Consider the following 8612-nt stretch of genomic DNA (forward strand, 5'->3'; position numbering starts at 1 on the left):
GAAGGAACCTGAGCATCATATCCACTGAGAGACTTCAGGAGGCTTTGACCCCATGAGCAGCAGAAAGCAGTGTTATGGGATACAGGACCACCTTCACAGGTACTCAAGCATAGTGTCTGAAGCAGCAGAGACCCCCAGTCACTCCTTCCTTTGCCATTCAGGCAGCTGAAGTGCACTGAATCTCTTAGTAGCCCAAGGCCATTTAGTGGGAAGCTGGGTCTCTAAACTCTTGGTCTCTTATGAGAGTGAGTGTTCCAGGATCCTGTGACACATTCCAAGAGTTCTCTCTGAAGATGAATCCAAGTCAGGGTTCATCTTTAGGTCCTCAATAGACACAGAAAGTGCCGTAATTTTCTATAGACTGTTCTTTGAGATGCCGAGTAGTCGACATTATTTTTCTCTCTCTACTCTCCCTTAATCTCCTCCTGTAAGCTGGAGCCTTCACTGCTGAACATAGGCCTGAGATGCAGGGTGTGTGAGGACAGAAAACAATCAGTGCCAGCACCTGGCTCATTTCCTCTGCCACTGGCTTTTATTTTAATTTTTTTTTTTTTTTTTGAGAAAGGGTTTCCCTGTGTAGCCATGGCTGTCCTAGACTCACTCCGTAGATCAGACTGGCCTTGAAGTCAGAGATCTACTTGCCTCTGCCTCCCAATTAAAAGCTTGGGCCACTGCCACCAGGCTCTTAAATTTAGTTTTTTAAATCACCTCTCGCTCGCTCTCTGTATGTGTGTAGACATATGTGTGTCGTGGTGCATGTAGAGGGGTCAGAGGATAATCTTCGTGTTTTTGTTCTTGCTTTCTTCCTTGAGACAGCAAGGTTTATTTGCAGTAATGTAACCCAGGATAACAAGCCTCAAACGTCTATAGATTCTCTATCTCTGCCTAAGATCCAATCTCCGGTCACCAGGCTTGTGAGGCAAGCACTGTTACCCACGAAGCTAAGCTGTCTCCCCAGCTTGAGGACTCTTGAGGGTCTCAGGGTCTAGAATCAAGAAAGATAAGCTGGATGAAGTGGACTTAGACATACATCTTCAGTGTACAGCTGGTTGGCCTTTAGTGAGCTATTAAATACCTAATCCTGGATTCTGGTTTCAGAGGACCACTCCAGAGGGGCTGTGTTGACTAAGAGAGGAAATATGAGACAATGTTGGGCCTGTGATGAGAAGGAGACCATACACCACCAGGAATGGCTTGGAGGAGCAATGCCAGTCACCTATGAGTAGCTGTGATCCAAAGAAAGAAACCAAAAGAAGCCAGTGATGGATTTACACACTCCCCAAAGGCCCACTTGCTCTAACTGGACCCCACCTTCCCTAGTCCCACCACCTCCTAAAGGTCCATTCATATTCTAAATCCATCATTGGTTAGCACTGATTAGTTCAGAGCCCTCATGGGCAGAAGTATCTCTATCAGTACTATTTGGGGAGGCTATGGAACCTTTAGGAGGTGAAGCCTTGTTTGGGGAACTCACAGGAGCAGAGGCACTTTGAGGGTTTATAGCCACACTCCACTTTCTTTTCTTGCTGTCTGCTTCCTGGGTGTGATTAAAAATGTTATCAGCCAGCTTCCTGCTCCTATGGGAATGCCAATCCCTTCCCTGCCTCTGGACTCAGCCCTCTGGAACGATAAACTAAAGTGAATGCTTCCTCACATTGGTTTAACTCACTGCATTTATCACAGCCACAGGAAATTAGCCAATGCACTTGGCCTGGAGTATTCCAACAAAAAAAAACATATTTCTCAAAGGTGGTCCTTACAGACAGAAAAGAAAAGTGTCTCAGGAGACAGAAAATGCTTCTAGTTGGCATAGGGTTGCAGGGACCACTATGTATAGGAAATGTAAAGGAGAGAGACAGAACTTCTCAATAGGCCAAGACTGCATTATTGGATCAGCGAGGGCTCCCAATCTTTTCATGAGACAAAGGCTGAACACATTTAGAAGAGCTGCATAGCATGTATACATACATAAGTAGCTACCAGGAAGTTAAAGCTGTGTGTGTGTGTGTGTGTGTGTGTGTGTGTGTGTGTGTGTGTGTGTGTGTGTGGTTTAACTGGAAGCAGGGTGGGCTGTTTTTGATACATGGACATATTGTTTCTGCAAGTGGAGCTGAACCGCTGAACCGTCGGGCAATTCTTTATGGCTAGGGGCTATACCTAATACAGCCTGGTCTAGTTCCTCATGACCTGGGACTGTTACCCAACACTGCACCCTCCAGAACCTAATCATCAGGTCAGGTGCATAGGCCTGGTTCCAGGCAGGCATATTTCCTATCCTTTCTTCCTGGAAAGAGAGACCTGGTGCTCACCCAGCAGTGGCTGCTCTGTCAGAAGTCAGAGCCCATAAGGCCTCATGTCAGTAGCCACAGAGGCTGTGACTGAACATATCTCCCTCCCTTCTGAGCTATGAGAGAACTGAAACCATTGTGACAGAAGAGAGGAAGGTCCTGCCCTCCATTGCCTCAGCAATGTCACCAGCTGCCAGCCCCCCAATCACAGGTATACAGCTCACCTATTACTGTTCCCAGGGGCGTGACCACACTCCGTTCTTAGATTATAGGGCTGCCCTTTCTCTGGTGTTCTTTCCAAATAGCCACCACCGTGGCCTCAAATGAGAACCTCACATGCCCCACAGGCACTTGGACAGTGCTTGGAAGTGCTCGCTTCTGCTCTGTGGAATGTTCTGGAATCCTCTCCAGGGAGGTGGCCCAGGTAAGGTCCTAGTCTCCCCTTGGGTTTCCAACATGAGTACAGACATGAACCAAGGCCTCAGCACCCACCTTGTCTGGGTTTAGCGCGTCCAGGAGTGAAAAGAGGCTCAGGGACCCACGCAGTGAGAACTAGCGGTCGAGTCCGACTCCCCTCCTAAGATCCCCTGTGTGAGGAAAGCCCTGGCTGGGACCAGCGGTGTCCGGAGTCCCTTAGCAGCGCCCTCCCCTGACTCCTACCCACCTCCTCCACTGGGACCCATGGTCCTTACCACTTTGGCTCCAGCCTCTATGGGCCCGGAACAGTCGCGCCCTTGCCATGTGCCTAGACCAGCTGACTCCGCAGTGCTCCGCCCTCTGTTCCTGTTGCCCCACAGCGCCCCCTGTCGTTGCCTACGCTCTGTGCAGCCTCTTCCGCCTTAAGGCGCCCAGAGATGGAGGCCTGCGCTGCGGGGACTCCTTAATGAGGCCTGTACAACCTGCAGGGATACAACCCCGGATGGCAGCCTGGCTCTCAGGAGGGTTGTGAGGCCTGTGAGACTTCGCCCATTACGGAAGCCCACGGGGATGCAGCCCTAGAATGGGAAAGGCCCCCTCCCCTGACTTTAGGGGTGTGTGTTGGTCTTCTGGGGCCTGGAAGGCTCATTCAGTACTCTGGAAATCACTGATCATTTCTAAATGCTTTGCTCAAGCCAGGCTCCATGCTTTTCTGATGTCCTGGGGCCCTTATAATTAGAAATACAGACTGAAGTGCTCTTAAAGTAATTTCCTTATGCTAATGTTTCAGGGAAATGCATCCAACATCTTGTCTTCTCATCCAAGCAGGACGGCACTTTCATGTCCTTGTTACCAAGTGGGATTAAGGACAGTCTCCTGGCCAGGCATCTGCAAATGTGTGGCCTCCTGGAAAGGTGGATTTTTCTGTATGCCACCCAGGGATACAGTCCATGAAGAATAAATTCCTCATCCCAGCAGGAGCTAGAAGCCAGAGGACTAAGAGTTCTGCCACTTAGTGAGTTCAGGGCCAGCCTGGGCTACTTGTAATGGTGTCTTAAGATTTTTTCCTGAAGTCCCTGATGCCATCTGTGATACAGATATGGTATGAAAGATACAGATGTGAGGAATCTCAGGCCAAACTCTGATGCATGCTTCTACCTGATCAGAACACTGGCTCTTTAGATTGTTCCACACTGGGATTAGTGTTATCAAAACTCCGCTCTGCAAGATTGTAGATAAGATTAAGTCCTCCGACACGGCTCCTCAGACTCAAACTATGGTGTGTGTGTGTGTGTGTGTGTGTGTGTGTGTGTGTGTGTATAGACCAGAGGCTGAGCTCTTTGTTTGTTTGTTTGTTTGTTTTTGAGACAAAGGTGAGCCAGAGTTCACCTTTACCTCTAGGATCTGCTTGTTTCCCTACCCGCTAGCACTGATTTCACAAAAGTGGTTTTAAATACATGCTGGGGATCCTAACTCAGGTCTTCACAGCTGATCCATTTCCCTAGACCCCTGGCCTATGGCTTCTACAGCCATACTGATGAGTTCATATTGATGGGGACTGATGCTCTTAGCTGGGTCTGCACCTGGAATTAAAGGATGACCAAAGAAGATCTGGGCTCAGCCCAGGAAAGACCCATTTGTTGTATGAGAACTCAACTCAGGGTGAATCTAATATATAGGCACAATGAGTCCATAGCTCAGTTAGCAGGGAGTGTGTTGACACCCTGGATGTTGATGGGTCATTCTCTGCTGAGGGGCCTCTCTGGGTACATAAGATTGCCATGCACCCATCTGATCTATGTCCTCTTGATGGCCAGTGCCACTGTCTGTTGTCTCTAAAAACAAACATTCCAGGTTGAGCATGCCTGTGGTTCACAATAGGAGTGGAGAAAGAAGAGCCACCCTGACTCTAGAACAGACAAGGAAATGGCCTGAGATCAGCTCTACCTGGCTCTCTTAGAACAGCAGCCCGCCAGGCAGGGGTGATGCGCTCCTTTAATCCCAGCACTTGGGAAGCAGAGGCAGGAGGATTTCTGAGTTCGGGGCCAGCCTGGTCTACAGAGTGAGTTCTAGGACAGCCAGGGCTACACAGAGAAACCCTGTCTCAACACCCACCCATACCCCCCCTCAAAAAAAAGAACAGCAGCCCATCTGCCAACATCCTACCTAAGTGCCACTTTATCTAGAACCCTGGGGACATGAACACTGTTGCTCTTCCCTTTACTAAGTGTCTGTTCTTCGTCTACATCTGAGTGGTATATGTCAGATGTCAGAGGGAAAGGGCTCTACAAAGGCTATACACATTGTCCAGACTGGAGGACTCTTCAAGGGTTGCCTATGTCCGGCATAGCTAGACAATAGGAGGCAGGGCAGTGAAGCCTGATCGAGAGGGTATTTTAGTGATTATCCTTATAGGAAACTAGAGCTATAAGCTGGCTGCTGTCACAGAGATCCTGCTCTCTGAACCTTGCAACCGACTTTCATGCCAGTTGTATAGCATAAGCTTAACAAGGAAATAATAGACTGTCCACAGCTCTCAGAATCCAGGTGAGGTGTCTCCTGACACAGGGCAGGAGGGGACCGAGGCCAGGCTTAGTGATTGCCTGCCACCATGACAAGGCAGGCAGCAGAGACACTGTGGAAATGGGCTGTGGCAATGGTAAGTGGAGTCAGTGGGTCTGGAGTATTTGTCTAAGGTCACACCTTGACTCTCAGATCTCTCCCAGTTTCTGACTTCCACTCCTTCACAGCACCACACACCATGTCAAACACTCATTGTCCCCTTCTCGTTGGTCTCAAGTTCCCTGAGATTTAGGTCTTTGGCCTGGAATTCTCAGGCCCTAGTTCAGGCTTGAGTTGCAACGCACTCCACAAATATTTGTGGTGTGACCGAAGGAAGTCAGCAAACAGGCTAAGAAATCCGGTTTCTTTTAACGATAACCAAAGAACCACCTGTTTTTATTTCCCCTTCTTCTGACAGTTGATTTAGTGGCAACTTACCTGCTTGTCAAGGAGGGACTCTGGATTTCCCCAGTAAGGATGGGAGGGATGCCCCCAGGGATCCTGTTGCTAGGACTCTTTTCTATTAACAGAATTCACTCTGTTCCAAAGACTGCCTTGTTCTGTTCAGTGACCTCATAACACTGTGACCTTCTGTTCATGAAAAAAATGATGCTTAGAACTACAAAAACAAAACACACACGCGCACACACACACACACACACACAAACACACACAAACACACACACACACACACACACACACACAAACCTTTGTAAATAAAATAAGCAGATGCCTTGCAAATCACCAGGGATTTAACTGATAATTTTAACATAACAAATGACCACAGTGGTTACCCTGCCTGCAAAAGCATCCAAAAAAGGCACTGAGCTGATATAGACTCTAAGCCAGGGATGCTGGATGCTGAGCTAGCCAAAGCCTTAAGGGGAATGGCAGTCAAAGTAAGGGTAGAGCTAGATTATCTCCAGGACTACACAAATAATCTAAACATAAATTGGACATTGCAATGACGCTGGGTGATGATGTCTGAGGGTTTTGTCCTCCATCACCTGTGACAGATGCAAATCATTTGCCAGCATGACTTAGAACTGTTTCTGTCTAGATGGGAGTGGTAGCTTAGTGACTTTTCCCATACACTTCCTACACAAAATCCACAGCAGAACAAACACCTCTTAGGATGTGGGTGGAGCAATCTTGCTTCTCACAGGAGCCAGACCAGGCCCAGATTCATTCATTCCAATTGTGCAGACCCTGGCTTGCTGGGGATGACATGGCGGTCACCCGGAGCCCTGTGCACAGCACTAGACTCCAGGGCTCCTGAAGACAGGAGAATGACAGATGTGTATCAAGAGTAGTGGAGCCAGGTCAGACTGCAGTGTTTGAATTTGGGTCTTCCCCTGTGGAATGAGGGGAGTGCTTCTGTTAAGGTGGCACAGCCAGGGATGATGTCAAGGCGGGAGCAAGGGGAGAGCTAATCCAAGAGTTTAAAAGACAGATCATCAAGACAAGCTGGGTGAGAGCAGAAAGCTTTGAGCTGTTGAGAAAGCAGAAGAAATGAATCACCAGTGCAGAGGAGGACAGGGAGAGATCAGGAGGACTCTGGTTCCAGGCTGCTTTGTGAAGGTTTTCTACCATCCAACAAGGCAGACCCCAGGGGAGTTAGGGATTGATGAAGGAAAGACAACATATCCATCCGAGCACCCAGACCACAGACCATGTCAACCAGCCTGCACCAGGAAGAAACCCTCAGTTCCAAACGCTCATGCAGCCACGATCAAAATCAGAACGAGAAGGTATTTCTGCTTGCCAGAATATACAGTGTAAACTCCCTTGATGTCAAAGAAACTGAATGGGAAAATTAGAAAATAGTGTCTAGAAAGTAGTGAGACAGGACACATCAGAATATAGGAAATTCAATTAAATCCATGTTCACAGCAACACAGGACAGGTGGAAATTCCCTTCCCTTTAATTATTGGAGTCAAAACTAGGGGCTGGAGAGAAAAAAAAATGCTTGCTGCTTTTTCAGAGGATGTTGAGTTGTTCCCAGCAACCATATCAGACAGCTCCCAAATGTATTGAACTCAAGCTACAGGGACTTCTACCCTTCCATGGCCACAGGGCACAAACTTCTCACAGCTGGCACACTAGTGAGTTGGCTTTTTGGTAAAAGTCACCAACTGCTGGGGCTGGGGAGATGGCTCAGTGGTTAAGTGCACTGACTGCTCTTCCAGAGGTCGTGAGTTCAATTATCAGCAACCACATGGTGGCTCACAACCATCTGTAATGGGGATCTGATGCCCTCTTCTGGTGTATCTGAAGACAACTACAGCGTACTCATACACACACACACACACACACACACATACATAATTTTTTTTTTTTTAAGTTACCTGCTACCAGCTTGGTAGTAGAGATGTGTCCAGTCCTCTAACAGAGTCAGTTATGGCAAGTCCAGTTGCTGCCCTTGCCTTCATAAGTTCTCATTCTGTGGCAGGCCCAGTGAGCTCAGTGTTTGAGAAGAGGACAGTGGTCCTAACTTTGTGCACAAACAAATTGAATTATTTGGGGGGAACTTGGTTCCCTGTGATGGCTTTAGTTCATTGGTTGTCAGCAGTTTTCTGAAGCAGGAGACACACATGTGAGGAGGTAAAATGAAAAGGAATGTTGTGGGCTTATAGCAAGCAAGGCCTGTGTTTCTGGGAACTTGTAGAAGTGGCCAGAATTTAGAGAGCAATAGGTTTTTGACACACAAAGAAGACACTTAAATTCTCATAGAGTTCATGAACATGTCTCAGATAGTTAATCATGTGTTTTATAAAGGTACTCACAAATGCTTAGATACCTTTGATGTCTTCATGGATGATGGGACCATGTGAGCCATGTCCTCCTCTATATGGTCCATCCTTAACCAAAACATCACAGGTGGCAATGACTTCACCTTTGAGCCAAGAACTGCTCTGTCTTTCTGTGGATGACTTGCCTCCATTCATGAGTTGATGAGAAGAAGGCAGAGTGGAAAGTCCCTACCCACCCCACCCTGCCTGGTCCATGGCTGGCTCTGTCAACCATAACCACCTTCTTCCTCTAACTCTGGTTCCCTGGAGACATGTGCTGATCAGAGAGCTGAGATCACATGTCACAAACAAAGCTTCTACCACATATAAAGCTCAGTTCTGGAGAGATGCTTACCCAGCCTGAGGTCGCCTACTCTTGTTAGTATCAGATCTGTCTAGGAGATGAGACGGCCCTGCTATCCCAGAGAGACTGAAAGTCCACATGGCCCTCAGTCCTGGGTCTAACTCAGGGTGACAACAGGACCCCACATACATGTCACTCTCGCTCTGCGGTTGGCCGAGAGGCTTCACTCTGTGATTCAAAGGCCTGAA

At 48.0% G+C, this 8612-nt stretch overlaps 1 protein-coding gene and 1 long non-coding RNA gene across 6 annotated transcripts in view; one reads left to right on the forward strand and one right to left on the reverse strand.

The window, feature by feature from the left end:
- Positions 1 to 8612, reverse strand: part of Fam3b (FAM3 metabolism regulating signaling molecule B) — a 53376-nt gene that overhangs the window by 36863 nt on the left and 7901 nt on the right. The window contains exons 1-2 of one of the 5 annotated variants that reach the window (XM_031364835.1): positions 5706 to 5796; positions 2781 to 2875 (exon numbers count right to left, since the gene is read on the reverse strand). The exons of 1 other annotated variant lie outside the window; for it this stretch is intronic. The gene's annotated coding sequence lies outside the window, so the exon portion shown is untranslated. Of the gene's footprint in view, positions 1 to 2780; positions 2876 to 2980; positions 3185 to 5705; positions 5818 to 8612 lie in introns of those variants that run through there. 3 more of the 5 variants (XM_031364836.1, XM_031364832.1, XM_031364833.1) reach the window with 3 other exon arrangements.
- Positions 2501 to 3692, forward strand: LOC116086634. Its single transcript, XR_004117017.1, has 2 exons — positions 2501 to 2712; positions 3496 to 3692. It is a non-coding gene; the product is annotated as an uncharacterized LOC116086634 (long non-coding RNA).

This window comes from Mastomys coucha, unplaced genomic scaffold (assembly GCF_008632895.1).
Source record: "Mastomys coucha isolate ucsf_1 unplaced genomic scaffold, UCSF_Mcou_1 pScaffold12, whole genome shotgun sequence".
Classification (NCBI taxonomy): domain Eukaryota; kingdom Metazoa; phylum Chordata; class Mammalia; order Rodentia; family Muridae; genus Mastomys; species Mastomys coucha.